The sequence below is a fragment of the Grammomys surdaster genome, unplaced genomic scaffold (assembly GCF_004785775.1).
Source record: "Grammomys surdaster isolate TR1022 unplaced genomic scaffold, NIH_TR_1.0 239, whole genome shotgun sequence".
Classification (NCBI taxonomy): domain Eukaryota; kingdom Metazoa; phylum Chordata; class Mammalia; order Rodentia; family Muridae; genus Grammomys; species Grammomys surdaster.
In genome coordinates, this window is record NW_021604684.1 from 10,725,566 (window position 1) to 10,747,702 (window position 22,137).

The following is a 22,137-nucleotide window of genomic DNA, read 5'->3' on the forward strand; positions in this document are numbered from 1 at the left end:
ATTTTCATCATGGTAGGAAGCATGGCAGTGTGCAGGCAGATATGGGTCTGGAGGAACTGAGAGGTTTATATCTTGATTCACAGGCAGCAGAAGGAGACTGTCTACACAACTGGGTATATGTTGTACCTCCATGAGACCTGATATACCCCTACTTCTCCCAATGAGCAACACCTGTCCTAACAAGGCCACACCTCCCAATATTGTCTCTCCCTATGGGTCAAACATTCAAACAAGTGAGTCTATGTGGCCATATGTATTCAAACCAGCAAACATGCCAAATGTTTTATGTACTGAGCATAGAGACCTTAGCTTCCTAAATCTTTGTTAGGATGCTTTGATTAGGAGAAAATGGCTACAAAACACATATTGTATCTTTCGTGTGTATGCATTTGCATGTTTGCTGGTGTATTTTTGTGTGTGCATGTGGGTGTGAAAGTGTGTTTGTATTCAAGTATGTATGTGTAGGTAAAAGAAAAAAGGATATGGGGGAAATTGAAGAGTTGAAGAAGGATTGGGGATTGTCAAGTTCTAACATATTAAGTCACATGGTCTTTATCCTCAGGTTTTCCCATGGTAGTAGTGGACTGGCTGTAAAGAAAAGATATCAGACGGGGAATTTCCCTAGTGACTTCCTGGTATTGACCACTTGATGTTGTCAGGGTCAGAAGCTGTGGATAAGTTGAGTTTGAACTATTTTTTTGAATTTGTCCATTGAAGAAGAACTTTGGCATCTTCAGTCACTATGTCAATGAAATGTAGTTGTAAATACAACGTTTTCCAGAAGTAAAGTCTTGTTGCCATGTGCCAACCATAAGCTGATTTAAATTTCTCTAAACTTTTCAAAAGCTCTTCTACTAATACTTTCTGTCTCTCAGTGTTCAACAAATTAGGAGACTTAATGAATTCTTATAGTTGTCCAACAGGAACTTGGCAATCCTTAGCCATAAACTCCAGAGATTCATCATCCATTCCAAAGAGTTTTCGATAGTGGTTTAAACTCTTCTCCAGCTTCTCCACATCATTATCCCTGCACGCTACAGAAAAAATTTCCAAAACTATAGTCTTAAAGGCTTCTAGGTAGGTAAATTGCTGGATAGCCTTGTTCTTTCTGTCAATGGCTGCCTCTGTAATGTCAGGCAGAGAAAGCATAAAATTGTGGCGCTTTTGAGCAGGAAGATCCTTAATCAGGATGTCCATCAGGACTGGAAAATCATAGTCAGATAAATCATGGTTAGAGATCAAGAAAGTCGGCGGTATAGCCATGTTATTGTCACTAAAGTTATTCACAGAATAGCTTCGGATCTGGTTCAGGGTCTTTTCTCTCTCAAAAGTACATGGCTTAGATCTCTTTTCATTTTCTAAATCAATGTCTACCTTTGTTCTCACAAAGTAGTAATTCTTTTTCATAATTCCAATTGCTTTGGCGAGCTCTAGTTCAAGTTTTGTAAAACGTGTGGCAGAAACAATAATGAAGAAATCATATTCTTTGAATTTCACTTCCTCTAGATAAGCTTCTGGTGGGAATTTCTGAGTTCCAATACCAGGCAGGTCCCATAATGTCACATTTTTTGGGAAATTGGTAAGGGGTTCTCTTCATAGTTGTCTCTATTACCCCAACTTCAGCTGCACCTTCATCTTCAGGTCCAATCCCTATCAAGGCATTGATGAAACTGGATTTTCCTCCTCCAGACTCTCCTGTCACAGCAATATTTATTGGGGCATTAACAATATTTTTTAATGCATCACTGATTATAGATCTTGCCCCCTTAAGGTCCCCCTTTCTAATGCATAAGTCTATTGAATGGATGGTTTCCTCAGAAATGATTTTGATTTCTGGCTTATACTTCCTAAAATATTCACAGAAGCCGAGCTCCAAAATTATATAGTCTTCATCCTTAGGTGTTTTAGAGGAGTGCTGACCCATGACTGTGAGAAAAAAAGGCACTGAATGAAGGAAGAGAGAGAATAAATTGCAAGATATAGAAGATATAAAAGATGAGATCTTTTTGCTTCTCACTGTGTTCTCTACGTCTCAGACTCAGTTACATTCTGATGTTGACTAGTACCTATATATATTGTGCTGGTTATTCTTTGTCAAGTAAATACAATCTAAATTCTTCTTGGTAGAGGAAACCTTGGTTGAGGAATTGCCTCTATCAGACTGAACTGGGGGCATGCCAATAGGGTATTTTCTTTCTTTATTTTTATATTCTTTAATCATTTTTTACAGTCCCATCCTTATCTACTTCCTGGTTTGTCTTCTGACTGTTCCATATCCCATACCTCTCCCACCTCCATCTCCAAGAGGATGTCCCCATCCCCACTGCACCCCACTAGACCTCAACACATATATAGCAGAGGACTGCTGGGTCTTGACTCTGAGAGAAGATGCATCTAACCCCCAAGGGACTTGAGGCCCCAGGTAATGGGACATTTTCTTGATTGAGGATTGATGTGGGAGGTCCCAGCCCAGTGTGGGTGTTACCATCCCTGGGCAGGTGGTTCTGGGTTGTGAATTAAAGCAAATGATCCAACTATGGGGAGTAAGCCAATAAGCAGCATTCACTTATTGTTCCTGCTTGAGCTTCTGTCCTGACTTTTCTCTGTAATGGACTCTGATCACAATGTATAAGCCCCATAAAACACTTTTCTCCCCCAAATGCTTTTTTGTCACAGTGTTTTTCACAGCAATATAAAGCAAACTAGAACAGATACCAGGTATCTACTATCTCTCAGTTAATCCCTTAAGTATGGAAGAATTAAAACATAAATAAAGTAACAGGAAATAATATAAAAATCTTCATATGTCCCAGAGCCAGCATCAGCAATTATAAAAACACAAGCAACTGTGCTCTATCTAACCTAACTGTAGTATTTTGTATGAAATCAAATGCCTTCTCCATCTGCGCATGATTCCTTCAGTGTGTGCCTTCAAATATGTGGGAACTTAATCAACATACTTCTAGTTTCTCAAACTCAAAGCCCAGTAAAAATGAATAATAATCAGCATCAGTATTTTATCAATGCCAAATCTATAATGATCACATAAATATTTGTTATATTTTTGTTTTCAAAACATGTCAGTAAGTCCAGGTAATAAATTTGGTTGGAATAATTTTTAATTTGCCTAGAAGTTACTTTCCTTCTGTTTTATTCATGGATTGGAACTCATCTTGAGGAATGTAAACTTGTAATAATATAAAACTTCTTTACCCTTAAAGTCCATGTTAAAATCCATTAATCAGTACAATATTTCAATGTCCTCAAGTCAACATTTAGATCCATTGTTTTCTTTTAAACTGTGTATTTCATGAAAATAATCCAACTGTGCACCACAGATACATAGGTCAATTGTTAGAGTGTTTTCTCAATATGAGTAAGGTCCTAGGCTTAATCCCCAAGACCTCACCAAATGCATGTGGTTGTGGATTTCTATACTTCTGGTACTCATAAGGTTGACCTAAGTTGATCAGTACTTTAAGGTCATCCTTAGTACATAATGAATTAGGGTATAGCCTAGGCTACTTAAGATCATGTCACAAAAAATAAGTATTAAGTCCCTCAAATTGGCTCAGCAGGTAGCTACACTTGCTGCCAAGGTTAAAGACCTGAGTTTGATGGTTGGGTAATTAGTTCAGAGTTCATATTTCTGTTCTTTATTCTCCACAAACCTGCCTACAAGACCTCCCATGGCAGCACAATGGACCTCAACATCCCTTAAGGAAACAGCAGTCCTCCACTCCAACTCTTGGCCTAGTGTTACCGTGGGACCTCCTTTTTATGTCTTACCCAAATCAAATCAGTATGGAGATTTAAGTTCTATTTCCAAATCCACTCACAAGTAATCATTCCTCCTACATTGTCTTCTGCTAGACCTCTTGAGTCCCAGATTTGATTATAGGCACCAAGATTACTGTATTTGTTGTGACTGCTCTTGCAACAGCATTGATTATCAAATAACCAGAATTATCCTAATGACACTAAAGTCCTGCCATGTGAAAGCAACTCTGAGAGGAACCACTAGGATTCCCCATTCCACTCAGGAAAAATTTATTAGGTGTACACTATACATGCTACATACAACACAACCTTCGAGTTCTGGAGCTGCTGGTGTCAGAATTCCAGCCACCCTGTCATCTTGTGCTGTCCTCTCCGTCTCAGGACTTTCTATATAGTGACTGCTTCCTTTCCTTGATGTTCTCTCCCAGTTGCCATCTGGTTATTTATTTTACTACCTTTCTGTATGCTCTATTTCAGTTAGGCAGGATTCAGGAAAGAACATGAACTGTTCTCAACTCTTCAGTTTTCCTTTCCCACTCTTTCTATTCTTGCTCCTGGTTTTGTGATGCAGACTCCAAAGTAATAGGCATCTGCAAGGTCTTCCAGAAGAAGATGAACACAGCAGACAAGAGAGCTGTGTCACAGACAGCATTACAAATGGAATCCTGCCTAAATGACAGCTGTCATCTCACCCTGACAGAGCTCATATTCCTCACAGATGCAGAGAAGACTCTTAGCACTCATGCTTAGTGAAAAAGAAAACCACAGTGACCATGATTCTTGGTGCACAAATTTCCACACCTTGCTCCATCAGAAGCAGCTTGCAGAGAGACCTTTTCTCCCCAGGTCAGTCTCCTCAGGATTTTAGGAATTAAATATTTGATACTGAACTAGGAAGCAATTTGAGCCCAAGATACAATAAATCTCATACATACAGCATAGATAGTCCATTACCTGGCATCCGTTGAAACCATTTTAAGGATAGGAATAAGAAGCAAGCAAAACAATTGGATAAATTTTACTAAATCCAACATCCAGATTATTTCTTCAAGGTCCCTCATCTTGAATGATGTGAGCAAAGACCATCCACAAGCCAGTCCTGCCCACTTCTCACCATTGCACCCTAGCTTCCAAGCTGAGGATCTCCAGTGTCTGGGCATCTTCCTAAATGTCTTGTTACTTATTAGCTCTTTAGAGAAGAGAGATAGTGAAGGTTAGAAGTTAGATCTGAATGCTTCTGCCCACTTACTAGAAACTCCTGTATCTCCTGGATTCATACACTATAGTTCAGCTGCAGGTACCACTCAATTCTGCTCCAGGCTCTTTATAGGAAACTCAGTCCTGCTTCCTCTGAGGAAAGGGGCAGGTGCAAGGTGGTTTGGTAGGACTTCTATACGCTTCTGACTTCTTCTCCCATCTAGGTGTGTGCTGGCCAATCATAGAAGAATGTGGATAAGATTGCTTTTCAGAAGCACCTGCATTTCCAAGAAGCTGAAAGTGAAATTTCAAACTACTAGCAGTCTTTTAACCTATTAACCTTTCATTTCTTGGCGGAAAAACTTAGAAAGTCCTAAAATGATAAAGTATGTTAAACATTGGACTTGGAAACTGAGGTGGAACACAGAGAAGCAGCTTATTAACTAGACTACAACACAACATTGAAAGATCATTTTCCTGAAGCTTGACTCCACAAATGCAGCTGGAACTGAAGTCCCACAACACATTGTCTGGGCTCCTGTACAGACGCCAATCAAAGTTAGTCTTACCCAAGACACAACACATCTCTCCCCTCTGACTACAACCTCATTTTCTTGCAAGATTCATGTACCTTATGATTCCTGACTTTCCCTGTCCTGCTGGGATTTGGTCTGGCTTGGGTTAGACAGGTGTCACATGTGGTGTCTCAATCATTGTTCATATGTGAAGCTGTCCTGCAGTGTCCAGAAAACACTGTTTCTTTTCTTGTAGTGATGTACCACTCTGGCTCTTACAGGCTTTTATTTCCTGTTCTATAACCACTCCTGTGCCTTTGAGATAGAAGTATTTATCAAGGGCTAGACATTCCTCACTGTCTTATTCTCTACATCATGGCCATTGTGGGTATCTGTGTTGATTATCATCTTCTGAAAATAATAGCATCCATGGTAAAAATTGAGTGAAAAATTGAGTGCTGCTTTAATCTATGGTTATAATGATAAATCATTAGGAGTCGGCTTAATAGTGTATCCATTTAACAGTGCAATAGTAGTCGTTCTCACCTAAGGTAAATGATCCGACTAGCATTTAGTTCTTGGCCAGATATGAACGCTAGCCAGTAGAGATGAAGCTTCTGGATCAGTATCAGCTTGATTTTTGCCATGTTTTATAACTCAAGTATGTGTCTGTGTTATCTTAACTAATTGGAAGTTGCAAGTTTTGGAAGCTAATGGAGAGCAGGGACAATTGCCTATAATGGTCAGGGATCACTCTGTATAGTAACTCTTAAAAAATTGAACTAGTTCTAGGGAGCAGGCTTCCCTTTGCCCTGTGGTATCTCACAGGGCATTGCTGCCTAAGTGGAGGGCAGCTGTATCTTAACTCTGTTCATAGATGTATATAGATTTATTTTAGAAAGCGTCTACAGTAATAGGTTTTCATATGACTTTTACAAATACTCTAGTGTTATCTATCCCTCCCACTGTCTCTCTTCACCCTATTGCCCACATCCCTTCCAAGTTTCAACCCTTCCTGTTCCATAATTCTCTTTCAGCCCTTTCCACCGGTTGATCATCTCTCCCCTCTTTTGAAAATTCAACTTGGGCTGGAGAGATGGCTCAGTTGTTAAAGGCTAGGCTTACAACCAAAATTATAACAAAATTATACTCCATGGCACCATAGTAATTTCAAAACCTCCATAGGTATTCCAAATGGAGCACAGATATTTGAAGAGTGAAAGCTCACATCCACCAATGAGAGGGATTAAATGATATTTGTCTTTCCTGGCCTGTGCTACCTCACGCAGAATGATATTTCTAGCTCTTTCCACTTTCTATCCACTTTCCCATGAATTGCCTAGTTTCCTTTTGCCTTACTGAATATTCCACCATGTAAAGTTGCACATTTTCAGTATCCAGTCATCAGCTGATGAACAGCTAGACTATTTCCATCTCCTGGCTATTGTGAATAGAGCATGGAGGACAGATGAACAAGTTGCTCTGTAGTAGGACATAGAGTAGTTTGAGACTATTTCCAGAGTGGTAAAGCTGGATTAGGTAGTAAACCTGTTTTTTCTTCTTGTGGAATTTCTACAGGAGTCACTTTAGAGGCTGCACTGGTTGGCACTCCTATCAGCAGGGACTGAGTGTTCTCCTTTTCCTACATCTACAACAGGAGGTTTTTTTTTGTTTTATTTTGTTCTGTGTTTTTTTTGTGTTGTTATTGTTGTTTTTTATTTTTTCCATTTGTACTTTTGTTTCTAGCCATTCTGACCGAGGTGAGATAAAAATTCAAAGTAGTTTTGATTTCCATTTTCCTGGTGGATAAGAATGTTGAACATTTAAAAAATGTTTTTTAGCCATTTGTATATCATCTTTTGAGAGCCCCGTGTTTAAGTCTGTGTTTCAATTTAATGTTGGGTTATGTGTCTTTGTATGTGTGTGGATATAAATACTTTAGTTCAGGTCTTTCTTTTTTGATGGGAAATTATAATTTTATTACTGCATTTCTCTCTTTTCTTTCTTCCCTTTATATCCTCCCATATACCCCTCCCCACTCTTCTTCACATCATGGCTATCCAGAGACGGCCCCATCTGGGAATCCATATCATATGCAGACATCAAACCCAGACACTATTGCTATTGCCAAAAAGTGCTTGCTGTAGCTACCAGCATCCACATACAAACTGGGTTCACCTGAAAGGAGGGCTGGAAATGAAAAAGAGACAGAAGGGGGAAAGAAGCATGAAGCAAAGACAAAGTTCTCAGGTCAAGGCTCAAAGTTTAATTTTCAGCACTTTGTATATATAGGGGAAGCTCAGGGAAGCCATCCTTTGTTTTAGCTGGATTTTGTCACAAGTCAAGCTCAACAGGCATTCTATTTTTCTAAGTTCCTGTAGGAAGTTGTATATGCAACTAGGGTGGATGACTCCACCTGGGTTGTTCAGGTCCTGTGGCAAACAAGGTCTTTCTAGCTTGCTCATGGCTGGGGGAGAGCAAAATTCCCCCTTTTTAGTTTGCAGTACCAGTAGCTTGATGGGGGCACAAGATTTACTTGTTTTCCATCATCAAGTCTAGGGTAGAGTAACCAGGCAAATGTGTTTGGCTTAGGCCAGTCTCTATATTGCTCTTTCTTACCCATCAAAGAGGACAAAACATTGATATTTGCCTCTGACTTAGGTCAATAGAAGCTCAAGAACACTCTTACCTGTCTCTGATTACTGGCCTTCTATAGCACACTCTTTCCCATACAGATCAAAGCCACATATGAATTCAGACCAAAGGACATATGAGCATGCACTCAATGCATTTCTTCATAGTGATGGATAACTGCCATAGTGAATAGCTGAGCTTGTTGAAAGTGATCCTGTGTAAAGGCAACCAATCTGTTTAAGATACAAGGTCCAAAAGTTAAAAGCAACAAGATTATAATTAATTGTCCAAGCAGTGTAGAAATTAAAGTTGTGAGCAGGAATGTCCCAGTTATCTAGTCCTGCTGCTAATTGGCAAGGATCAAACACAAAATCTGGCCACCAGGGATATGGGGGGGGGTAGCTTTGAGCATTGATAAAAAACACTTGTTCTCCAGTAAGAGTGGAGACTACAGTCCAGGTTAACACAACTTGCTGATTGGGATTCTGAGCCATCTTCATCATCTGAGTATCATAATCATTAGGCTTAGGATCTGTGTCCACTTGATGGACCAATCTTTCAGGCAGCCATTGAGCTCCATTTTCTTTTTTGTGAAAAAAACCAGACAGAATCTTGGTCCCAAGTTAAAACAGGGTCGGGACTATTCCAAGTGTTAGTTAGGGGTAGCTCCATTTAACCCTGGCATATGAGCTGGAGGTGACTGGATGCCAGTAGCAATCTGCTGCAGACTGACCTTTAACATAAGTTGGCAAAAAATTAAAAACAAATAAGACAAATGCAAGGTGAGCTTTCAGTGACCTTGGAGGGTATAACTCCCTCTCTTTTGTTTTTTAAAGATTTTATTTTAAAGTTCCACAATACCTGCTTCACAATACTTTGTCCCTGAGGATTATAAGGAATCCCAAAATGGATAATATTAATTTGTCAACAAAACATCTCACATGCATACCTGCAATAGCCAGTTCCATTATCTGTCTTAACCTGATATGGAACCAAGCATCGAATAATAATGTAGGCAATAACTAATTACACTTTTAGTTGCTTCTCCTGTTAAAGCAGTTGCAACTAGAAAGCTTGAAAAGGTGTTAAGTCACATGTACCTATTTTAATTTTCCAAATCAGAAGTGAGTAACATCAGTTTGCCATAATTGATTAGGTATAAGTCCTCAAGGATTAACACCATTATGAAGAAATTGAGGACACTGAGAACAAGTTTTTACAATTGACATGCACATTCTCTAGAAATGCCAAATTATTGTCTCAAGCTATTACTATTTTGATGATAAAAGAATGAGATCATATGGCTAATTGTTCTTGTATAGGGCCTATAATCTGTCTGGTATACAAATCTGCTGTGGCATTGCCCTGGGTCCAGGCAATTCAGTATGAGCTCTTAAATGTCCTATAAAGTTAAGAGCAGTACATGTTTATTAAATTAAGTTGTATTTGTATAAATAACTGTAAAATTTGAGAATTAGCAGTATCTAAAAAAGAAACAATTTCAAGCAATTGTAAACCACAACTATATATTGGCTACCAGTATACAAATTAAAAGTTTAAGTTTTCAATATTTCAAAAAAAAGTGGCTACAGCATGTAATTCAATTATTTGTGCTGAAGTAGAGGGAAACTCAAGAAAATGAACATGTGATCCAATTACATGTACTGCCTTCCCATTAGATGAGCCATCTGTAAATAACAGTAAACACATTTTCTATCTGATGCATGCATGCATAAATTTACAGGAAATAGAAAAGCATGCATAGAGGAAAACTGTAACATCTTGTCTTTTGAATAATTATTATCAATTTTGCTTAAAAAGTCTGCCATTCAATAGGCCAAATATCAGTATTCTGCAATAACCAATTTAGTTGCTGTTTGAAATAAGGAATAAACATTTCACCCAAAATAGGTTCAGGATTCTATTTTACAATTCTGTATTATCACAGCAACAGCTTCAAAACAGGATGTTCAAACTTTACTTGGAGATAAAAAAGGATGAATCCACATTAATGGTCTCTTTTGCCAAAGAACTGCTGTGGGACAACCAACAATTGATTAGTTTGTATAATGTATCTGTTGTTGGCTAATCATAGCTTCCTCTACTTTCTGCAAAGCTATTTGTCCCTCATCAGTTAATTGTCCAGGAGAATTAGGATTTGCATTCTCCTTGAGAATATAAAACAGTGTTTTAAGTTCTCTTGTGGCAAGCTTAAGGTGAGGTTATAGCCACTTAATATCTCCTAACAACTTTTGAAAATCATTAAAAGTTAACTATTTTTTTGCATGTACACCTGCAAGCCAGAAGAGGGCACTAGATACCATTACAGGTGGTTGTGAGCCACCATGTGGTTGCTGGGAATTGAACTCACAGGTCCTCTGGAAGAGCAGTCAGTGTTCTTAACTGCTGAGTCATCTCTTCAGCCCCCAACTATCTTTTCTCATTGGAATTTTCTGTGCCACAATCTGCTTAGGATATAACTGAGGTCCCAAATATTCAAAAAGATATTGCCTTTGAATCTTTTCCGCAGCAACAAGCACTCCCCCAAATTTTAAAGGTTGTTGTATAAGAGCAAAGACTTGCAGTAAAACTCCTTCAGAGGGATCAGCTAATGAAATATCCATATAATGAATAATATACACTGAAAAATTCAAAGCCCTAACCTCTTGTATTAAAGCAGAAACAATTTTTTCATATAATGAAGGGCTATTAGCCATTCCCTATGTCAAAAGTTTCTAATGATATTACTTCATAGGTTTTTTAAAATTACAAGCAAACATAATAAATGCAAACCTCCCACAGTCACTGGGATGCAAAGGAACAGTATAAAAACAATCCTCCAAATCCATAATAATTCTGTATGCATTTCCTGGAATGGCAGCTGGAGTAGTCAAGTCAGCTTGCAACTTAATGAAAGTTCCTAGTTTCATTAAGCTTTCATAAATCTTAAGTTTGAACTTTGTTTTGGATTAATGGAACAACCAATCCCTTGGAGGTAAGTGCCTTGGGGTCTGAGGTTGACCCCTCCTCCCAAAAGAATAAGCAAGACAATAAACAAAATCTGGAAAAAACCTCACCTTTCTAGGGGCTTCTAGGGGATAGTCAGGATGACCAAGACAAAAGAAATGCCACACAAGCTTCTACTGAGCCCACTCTGAGCTTTTCATTAACTCAAATGTAAATGTTGTTAATCTGGGCCTAAAATAGTCTGCTCATGTCTTTATTCTTGGGACAATCATTTCTAAAATGACCCAAACCTCCATGTTTAAAACATGCTTTATTCCCTTGTCTCTGTGAAAGCATTGTTTGCACAGTGATTCCTTGTAAGGCAGCATCCATAGTCAGATCCTGATTGTATGAAGCTCCAATCTCAACACAAAGATGAATGTATCTAGATAAGTCTGTCTTTGCTTTGCATGGTAGGATGGCAGCTTGGCAGGCTGAGTTAGCATTCTCATAAGCCAATTGTGTAACAAAAGGAATTCCTGCCTGAGGGTCTCCAAAAATTCTAACAGCCTGCTTTTAGCAGCCTATCCACAAATTCCTGAAATGGTTCATCAGGGCCTTGTTTGATATCAGATAAATTCCCACTGAGATCCCCTTTAGTTGGTAATTGATACTGAACATGGTGGGCAGCCACTGCAATCTGTGCAGGTAGCCCAATCTGATTAGCATTACCTTCATATTGACTGTCTCCTAGAAGCATGTTAATACCCCAATCTGTGTTACCTGCCTAAGCATTCATCATGGCAGTTCTCTCACTTGTTTCATGCCATTCAGAACTCCAAAGTAAGTAATTTCCTCCTGACAAAGTAGCCTTACATATAGTTTTCCAATCTTGGGGGTTTAAATTTGCTTCTACCACTGAATCCAATAAAGCTTGTGTAAAAGGAGTGGTAGGCCCATACTGTGCCGCAGCTGTTTTTAATTCTTTTATCATTCTTGCAACCACCTCTACCTGCTCAATTCTCATCTCAACTACAAACATGGGTAAGTCAAAAATCCTGAGCCTGCGATTGAACTGCAAACTGCAGCCAATGGAACACTGGCAATTAAATCATACCTATAAGTTTCCCTTGCAACACCAGAGCAACCACAACTTTGGAAAGTGAAACTCAATCTAGTCTCTCCAAAATCAACGCCAAGTGCATCGCCCCCATGCTACAAAGTTTTTTTTTGCTGCCAATTCTTATATATGAATGCATGACAGTCCAGCTTTTACTACCTCATTAAAGAGACATTGTTTTAAATCCTATCCTTTGTAAGTCTAGTTTTTAGGATCTTTAGAGACCTGTTTTCCTGGGTTGACTCATGCCACGTGTTGTTGTCTGAATGACTCCTACCCTGAGTTACCAGTTTAAAGCCAACTTTCTGTTACAAATTTTTAATCATACCTAATAACTTATGAGCCAATAATCTATAGCCAAGGCATGCAGAACATATTTATACTTTTAAAACCAGTCAGAAACAAAAATGAAGTGGCTGCATATATTTATTTTTAAACCAGACAAAATTCTTAATTTTTCTAGCTGTAATTTCAAGAGAGGAGCATTTGTTACGTGTTGAACCCAATAATCACAGCCACAGAGATTTTTCTAGGAGAAACAACCTTCAGCTCCTTTACTCTAGAAAACAAAACAAAACAAAACAAAACAAAACAAAACAAAACAAAAACAAAACAAAACAAAACAAAACAAAACAAAACAAAAAAACCCAAAAAACTGATGGCCCTTTTAAGAGTGGCTTTTACAGACAATGAGCCCCTGGCAGGGCTTCTCCAGCTGTGCTAGACTCCTAACTACAGGTGCAGGGGTCCAAAGGCCAATTGAGACTGCCTTTTCTTTTTCTTTTTTTCCTCCTTTCTTTCTTTCTTTTGAAATGAGTTAAAATTAAATCAAGGGGTGAACAACCAGCAGATAAAGTTTTAGCCATTTTTTCTTTTGAACATGAAACACAGAACAACACTCAAGCAATGAAACAAAAACATAAATTGACAGACATAGACAGATTGATGCACCAAGGATAGACAATAGACAGAGCGGGAAGAGAATTAGATGTCCCAAAGGGACCCAGCTATCCTACCTAAGGGACCCAGAACTAATTTCTCCAGTAGGAGCCAAAGAGAAAGCAGGACGTCTCCCAATTTCCTCCTGCTCCTAGGAGAGCTCTGAAATAGCTTTTTCCTTCTCTTTTGCTGACCCATTCTGGAAAGGAGACAACTGCTTTTCTGAAACCCTTTCTCTCATATTCAAGGTCTAACTCTTTAGCTCCTTCTTTAGGAGGTGCAGCAGCAGCTACTGATATTTACTCCTCAGTGCCCTGCTTTTTTAACTTCCCCAATTCCTCCTAATCCTGCTCCTCTCGCCTGAGGCAGCTCTTATACTGGGACGAAGGCCTATCTATGATTCCCGCCCTGCTTGAAATTTCCCTGTCATTCCCTAGGTGAAGTCAGCATTGGGTCAACACCTATTCAACCTAGCTGTATCGGAATAATGTACCCACAACACAGCTTCCAAAAGATAACTAGCACTAGCATCAAAGCTATTCCTTGCTTACCATGTGTGGGAATACTCCTTTTTCTTCTGTTTTCTGTGGAGCTCTCCACCCAAGACAGCATTTCTCAGTCGTTTCTCCCTATTTTCAGGTCCCTCATTTGGGTGCCAACTGTAGCCGCCAGCATCCACGGACAAACTGGGTTCACCTGAAAGTGAGGCTGGAAATGAAAAAGAGGGGGGGGGAAGAAGCATGAAGCCAAGACAAAGTTCTCTGATCAAGGCTCAACATTTAATTTTCAGCACTTTGTATATACAGGGGAAGCCCAGGGAACCCATCCTTTGTTTCAGCTGGATTTTGTCACAAAGCAAGTTCAGTGGGCAGTCTATTCTTCTAAGTTCCTAAGGAAATTGTATGTGCAGCCAGGGTAGATGACTCCACCTGAGTCGTTAGGGTCCTGTGGCAAACAAGGTCTTTCTGGCCTGCTTAAGGCTGGGGGAAGGCACAGCTTGCTGATAGGAGCCTGATATAGCTGTCTTCTGAGAGGCTCTGCCAGAGCCTGACCAATACAGATGGGGATGCTTGCAGCCAACCACCAGAGTGAGCATGGGAACTCCAATCTAGGAGTTATGGGAAGGACTGAAGGAGCTGAAGCAGTTTGTAGCTCCATAGGAAGAAACAACGATATCAACCAACCAGACCTCCCAGAGCTTAAAGGGAGTAAACCACCAACCAAAGAGTACACATGGAGGGACCTATGCTCCAGCTGCATTTGTAGCAGAGGATGGCCTTATCTGGCATCAATGGAAGGAGAGGTCCTTTGTATTGTGAAGGGTCAATGCTCCAGTGATGGGGAATCCCAGGGTGGTAGGTGGGAATGGGTAGGTGGTTGGTTGGTGGAGCACCCTTATAGAAGCAGGGAGAGGGGAGATGCATTAGTGGGTTTACAGAGGGGAAACTAGGAAGGGGGATAACATTTGAAATGTAACTAAATAAAATAACCAATAAAAAAAAAGATAACCTTTGAGAGAGTTTTGGTAAACTCAGTACTTTACATCATTTTTCTGGTTGTTTAGATATCCCTTGCCCCATCCCCTGTTGTTTGCTAGTTCACTGTGCTGCACTGGATGCATTTCTTTTTTTTTTCTTTTTTTGGTTTTTCGAGACAGGGTTTCTCTGTGTTGCCCTGGCTGTCCTGGAACTCACTCTGTAGACCAGGCTGGCCTCGAACTCAGAGATCCGCCTGCCTCTGCCTCCCAAGTGCTGGGATTAAAGGCGTGCGCCACCACCGCCCGGCTTGATGCATTTCTTCTGAGTTCTCCCTGTTTACTATCCTCTCCTGGGACTGTTTCCTTCCGGTGCTGTCAGGACTGACACTGATCTTTCTTCTTCTGTGTATAGTATTCACTTAAGGATGTTCTGGCATACTAGATTAGTGGTCATAATTGTCTAAATTTATGCTTGTGTTAAAATAATTTTAGTTTTCTTTCAATTTTAAAGGATAGCTTTGTGGATATAGCAAAAATAACTGGAAATTATTTACATTTAGGGCTTGAAATTTACCATGATACAGTGTTTTATTACTTAGGGTTGCTGATTAGAGATTTACTGTCATTTTGATGTGTTTTCTTTTACAAGTTGATGATTTTCCTTACAGCTTTTAATAGACTATTTATTTATTTATTTATTTATTTATTTATTTATCTTTACCTTTTTTGGTGGATGGCTTTGCTATAAGAATTTCTTTTTTGGGGCAAGGGCAAGCAATGTAGATTAAGACTACTATCACAATTTTGAGCAAAATTTGAAGCAAACTTGATTTTTATTGTGGTGCACCAGAGAGTAGGCCAGTAACTTCCTCCTAAGTCCAGATTCTATTATTTAGGTCCTGTGGTGGTTTGAATATGCTTGGCCCATGGGAAGTGGGACTATTAGAAAATGTGGCCTTGTTGGAGAAAGTGCATCACTGTTGAGGAGGCTTTGAAGCTCTTCCCAGAGTGTAAGAGACCCTCCAGCTGGCAGCCTACAGAAGAATCAGTCTCTGCCTGGTTGCCTTCTGATCAAGATGTTGAACACTCAGTTTCTCCAGCACCACATCTTCCTGACTAGGTGCTGCCATGCTTCCTGCCATGATGATAAGGACTCAAGCTCTAAAAGTGTAGCCATCCCATTTAAATGTTGTTTTTTTATGAGAGTTGCTTTGGTCATGGTTTCTCTTCACAGCAATGCATACCCTAACTAAGACAGATTCCTTAGGAGGAGTAAGTCAGGAGTATTTGCAAAGCAATTTTACCAAAGACAATGGAGCAGAAAGGAAGTACAGAAAAGTCTTAAAAAATCAAACCAAGGCAAAACAAAACCAACAGGCATTACCAGTGGCTGGCATGTAACTAGGGAGGGTGTTTTCTCCTAACTTGGGTGTTCTTCAAAAGAAGTCAAGGTCATGGATTGTGGTAGGTCAAGGAAACAGTGATAGAAACTTATCATTAACAATACAGCATAATGGATCCTGCTTTCCAAATAGAGTCAGGCCATTTTTCATCCCTCCTTGAGTTATGGGTCCCTATCAACCCTTGATAAGGGACTGTCTTTACTAATGCCAGCAATGATTCTTGCAATTGTAGCACAGAGTAACAATAATTCTAGCATTGTTTATCTAAAGGACAATTAAGTTTGTAACACATTTGAGCATACAGGGCTTGATTTTGATAACCAGTAGAAATAATATTAGAGGGTCAATGAAGGGCAAGAACCATCTTAGTCATATTGACCAGCCAAAATTTGTTTGAGGCGTTTTCATCTGTTTCTACACATGGATCATCAGTTTGTTTGACAATAGTATGAGAAAAATCAGAGCTATTAAACAGTACATTTCAGTAAATTGCTGACAACTAGAATTATGTTTAAGTAACAGGTAGTCTATAGTATAGTAGCTCTACTTTGCAGAACAATTGTTCTCATTTCTCTCATTTTTTTTGATTAATTATGGAGAATATTTTAGCCTAGGTTGAAAACAAACAATAAAATTGCTAGTCAATGGACAATCATGGTGCAGATTCCAACAGGCAGGAAATCCTGCAACCTTAACAGAAGTAGGCAATAGGAGAATCGCAATGTGAGTCCTTTCCACCTATGTTCAAGACTGTTGGTTTTGAAGCAGTGGACCAATACAGCATCTCTGGGGTGGAATGGGTGATCAGGAAGGTGGTATACAACCAATTGAACAGCCTGGACCCAAGGCAAATAATCTTATCCAAGGTTAATCTTATTCCTTTTAAGGACTTAGAGATTGGAGTGAGACAATCTGATAATAGTCCAGCATGTACCTCAGAGATCATGGGAGGTGGTCACACATAGACTATTTGATATGGGTGAACTTTTTTTTAGTAGGGGGACTGTGGACCATGAGAACGACGTCAATTTGGTAACTACCAGAGACAAAGTTATTTTTAACAATATGGCTTGATATCTCCTGCCTTCAAAATGTAGTCAGACTGGTTTATCACCTCCTCATAAGGTCCCAATGACAAACTAATATTTGAGTCCTCCAATGTTCACTCTGAGAGAAACAATGAGTTTATTAGACTGATTCATAGAGCATGGGTGAGGGGCTATAGGCAGAGACTTAGTGACTCTAAAGCAGCTGCACTGGACAGTCTGCACACACCATGGGTAATGACTTCCCCATGGTTGCAAGATAGAGGCCTCTTCCCCTAATCTCTCCCAGCCTGTGTACTTCAATCTCTCCTTAAGACTATGAGGTCATATATAACTGGGGTAAAACTATCTACACCTGACTGGGAGAAGTGGATGGATGTGCAGGTGAGGATACCAAGACCCTCCATTGTTGGGAGCTGACTCCTAGTAGAAATCGGCTATTATCTTTGTAGCCATCTCGAGCCATATACCCTGACAAGATAGTTATTTTCAACAGCCCACAACAGCTGAGCACACTGTGATAAACATCTTGTTTTTCTCACATATCTTGTTTTACTGTTTAGTGCCGCTAGCTGCAAGGCGCATGTGGTATCCACGCTGCAAGGCACATGACATAGTGCCTTCAGCTGTGTTCCCCTGCTTGTCCACGAGGGCAAGGCACATGGTAAAGGGTATAAATACCCAGGATCTCCTATCAATAAACGAGACTTCATCAGATCCTCTGTCTTGTCTCCATTCTTCAAGTCTCTTGCCCCTCCATCCCCACTCTCTCTCTTGCTAGACCCTGACCCGTGGACTGGAGCAGCAGCTCAGGCCAGGACAAAGTGGCCCCCAAACGTGGGTCAGAACGGGCCGTTACACAACTTGCCTCCTCCTAATGAAAAACTTTGAAGAAAGGAATGAAAGAAAGTATTAGAAGCTGCAAAGACCTTTCATGACCTTCCATAACCTTCCATGATCATGAAGTGGGAGAATTAGGGTTGTGAAAATTACTGTATTAGGAAAACTCATCTTTGGATATGAAGTAAATTCCAGTTATGTGTTTTACAGGTTCGGAAAACTACTCCTAAAATTTCTAAGATTGACCTGTAAGTAACCAGAGCTACCCTGAGTAAAGAAGCCATTGTGGATATATCATAATGCCAGTGGGCAATGTAGATTGAAACCACAGTGACACAATGCAAAGTGGAACTGCCCAAGCCATCCAGCTACCAACCTACCCACAGAAATTCAGGCCAAGGATCTGGATAGATGACCCAAAAATAAACTCAATCATGGTATATCTGACAGAGGCATCAAAAAATATACAGAGGAGAAAAGACTGTATCTTCAGTAAATGATGCTGGGAAATATTGGTACTTTCATATGGAAGTGTGTAAACCTTTGTCTCTGTACTTTGTTGGGAACATTCCATGATAATTGTTTAGAGTAGTAGAACTAATTTGCATTCCTGTATTCCCACCAATCAATAATATCCTTCCTTCTCACCTCATCTTCTCCAACATTTGTGTGACTTTATCCTCTCCAACATTTGTGTGATGATTGATAGCTATTTTTCCTGGGGGTCAGATGGACTGTCAATGTCATTTGTGTTTTAAGAGTTATCTGTATTTAATGTGTTAATTTACTTGAGAGTGATAGCATATGTGTGCTCTGGGGTACTTGTGTGTGCAGAGGCCAGAAGAAGTCATTGGCTCTCCTCTACCTCCACTCTATGTCTATTCCTCTTAAACAGGGTTTCCCTGAATCTAGAGTTCACTCCTCTCCTAGGGTAGAAGCAAACAAGTCTGAGAAATCCTCTTATTTCTGCATTCACTCAGTGGTAATGTTACAGGTATTTGCTGGATCTCCTATCTTGTTACATGCTTGCTGGGATGTGAACGTAGGTCATCACAATTACAGAGCAACTCTTGTAACAACTGAGCCATCTCTCTAGCTCCTAAGTGTTGTTTTTGATTTGCCTTTTCCTGGGCTAAGGATTTTGAACACTATTGTCATGCATTCATTGGATATTTTTGCTGCTTTCAAGGACTGCCTGTTTTGTTTATTTGCTCCTTATGGATGGGATTTGATATATTTGTGTCTTCTATTCATTCTGGGTACTCATCCCTCATTGGATGAATCCAATCCAATTGGTTACCCATAAACACATGTACATACAAGCAACATTAAATGGATCCAGTAGGTTGTATATATACATATACTTACATTTATATGTACAACAACAATAATTAGAGAAGTTATGAACTGGGGAGAACACAGGATGAGTTTGAAAGGAGAAAAAGAGGGGAAGAAATGTTATAAATATGTAAGTTATATATGAAATTCCAAATAAATTTAAACTTTAAAAGAAGGTTCTTTGATGAGGAGAGTTATATTTGTCCATGGTTATAAAAAGAGAGGCTATAATATCATAAGAAAATGTAGCATTAGGTTCTTCTCTAGTGTCTATGTTCTCTTGGCTAGGACCACAGGTTTTCTCACTCCCATGGGAAGGCTATTTAATTAGCCCAGATCTGTTTTTTTTTTTTTTTTGGTTAAAAAAAAGAAGAGTACTTCTTTTCTCTACAAACCCGCTTAGTTCAAGACTTTGCATGGCAGCAGAGTGGGCCTCACCGTTATTAGTTAAGGGAACAGCAAACCCCTGCTATTACCTTGTCCTCTTTCTGTCTCACCCATATGAAATCAGTAAGCAGACCTAAGCTCTATTTCTAAAGTCATTCACAATTGATCACTCTGTCTGCATTATCTTCTTTAAGACGTTCTCAGTCCCAGCTTTGATATTGCTATATTTTCAGTGGTTTGTTTGTAAAAACATGGATGATCAAACAACTGACTTGCATTCACACTGAAGTCATGTCATGTCAAGTCAGTTCTGAGAGGCATTATAAGGATACCCATTTTATCCAGGGAAAGTTCACTGGGTGTACAGTGTACATGCTACATGCAACTTAACCTTTGAATTTTATTATTACACTGCTGGCGTTGCTGGAGTCTGAATTCGAGTCACCCCATTATCTTGGACTCTCATCTCAGAACTTGTACTTACTTACAGCTCTGGAAATGGTCCCTAAAGACACGTTTATACTGTAGACAGAGTGCATCTTCATAGAAGTAGCAGAGATGATAACCAGATTAAATAAATGAACACCATAGCCAGATTAAATAAATGAGCACCATAGTCAGACTTAATAAATGAGCACCATAGCCAGATGTACTGTTGAAAGGGACAGTCACCTACAGAACACAGGCAGAACATCCCTGAAGGCACATAGCTGTTCTCATCTCTTCAGTTTTCCCCTCTCATTAAGTTCTAGCTCCTGGTTTTGTGATGCAGACTTTAGTGCAATAGCTGTCTGCCCAGTTCTTCCCAATGAAGATGAACACAGGAGACCAGAAGGTGGCGACAAAACCAGCATTACAAAAGGAACCCTGCCTACATGACAGCTGCCATCCCACCCTGACACAGCACATGTTCCTTATAGATTCAGAGAAGACCTTTAGCACTCATGCTTTGCAATAAAGAAAACCACAGTGATCATGATTTCCAGAGGCACAGATATCCACAGCCAGCCCCAGCAGAAGTACCATGCAGAAGCACCTCTTCTCCATAGGCCAGGGTCTTCAGGAATGTTAGGAATGAAATAGTTGACCCTGAACTAGGAAGCAAGATGAGTCTGAGATACAACAAACTCATACACACTGCAGAGATTTTTTTTTGCTCCATGAAACATTCATTATAGCATTTTTAGGGAGAGAAATAAGAAGCAAGCAAACCATTTGGATACGTTTTACCAGAAACAACATCCAGATCATTCCTTTAGGTCTACCTCAGCTTGAATGATGTGAGCAAAGACCATCCATAAGCCAGTCCTGTCCAGTTCCACCAAAGCCCCTCTATCTTTCAAGCTGAGGATCCCCACTGACTGGAAATGTTCCTAAATGTGTTGTTACCTATTTGTTATTTTGAGAAAACAGATAGCAAGGCTTAGAAGTTAGAGCTGAACACTCCTGCCCATTTACCAGAATCTCCTGTGTCCAGTGGATTCACACACTGTAGTTCCACTGCACGAAACAACCTTCTGTGTGGCTCAGGTCAGTTCCACAGGACTTACATATTCTTCTGGCTTCTGCCCCTCCCCTCTGAGTATGTGTTGGCCAACTATGGAGAAGCATAGATCTAGTTGCTTTCAGAATCTCCTGAATTTCCGAGAAGAAGAAAGTGAAAGTGAAACTTACAGAGGGGTTGCATTAGGTTATCCCTTCATTTGTTGGCAGAAAAAGCTACTCAGTCCTAACATAACAGTGGGGAGGGAGGAGTGTTGTTAGAAACTGAAGGGGTACACAGAGAAACAGTTCACTAACTAGGCTGGAACCCAATCCTTGAAAGATGATTTTCCTGGTCCCTGTCTCCACAAATGCAGCTTGAACTAATGTCATACAACACATATATTGCAGATGCCAATTTTAGCATCAGCCAAGACACAACCTATTTCCTCACAGTTGGAGATTCATGATCTTTAATTCTTGTCATTGTCAGCTCTCTGGTCAATGCAGGGATTTGGTCTGGCTTGGGGATTGACAGGTTTACACATGCTGCTACAATCACTGGAGTTCACTTGTCCAGCTGCTATGGCTCTTACAGCCTTTTTATTAACTCTTCCACAACCATTCCTCTGGCTTTGGAAGTAGAATTATATGTATATGTATATTATGTATATGTATATATTAATATGTATATATTTATTGCTGGATATTCTTCAGTATCTTATTCTCTGTATTTTGGCCAGTTGCCGGTTTATGTATTGGTTATCATTTATTACAAATATGAGCATGAATAAGAAAAGTCGAGAGATGCCGTAATCTATCGGTATAAAGATAAATCAATCATTAAGAGATGGCTAAATATGTCCATTGAACAGCATAATAATAGCAACTCTCACCTACGGTCTATGACTCTAGCTTTAAGATTTTGCTCAGATGTGGAGAAACTATGAAATCTAATCAGGAAGCAATTGGTTACCTGAATGACATTCTTGCTACTATTATCCTGGTGGGTGTATTTTATCTGACAAGTTAT

The 22,137-nt window shown here is 39.7% G+C and overlaps 1 pseudogene; it reads right to left on the reverse strand.

Annotated features, from left to right (window-relative positions):
• On the reverse strand, window positions 1–21,193 carry LOC114626730 (annotated as a pseudogene).
• Between the last annotated feature and the right edge of the window lie 944 nt (window positions 21,194–22,137).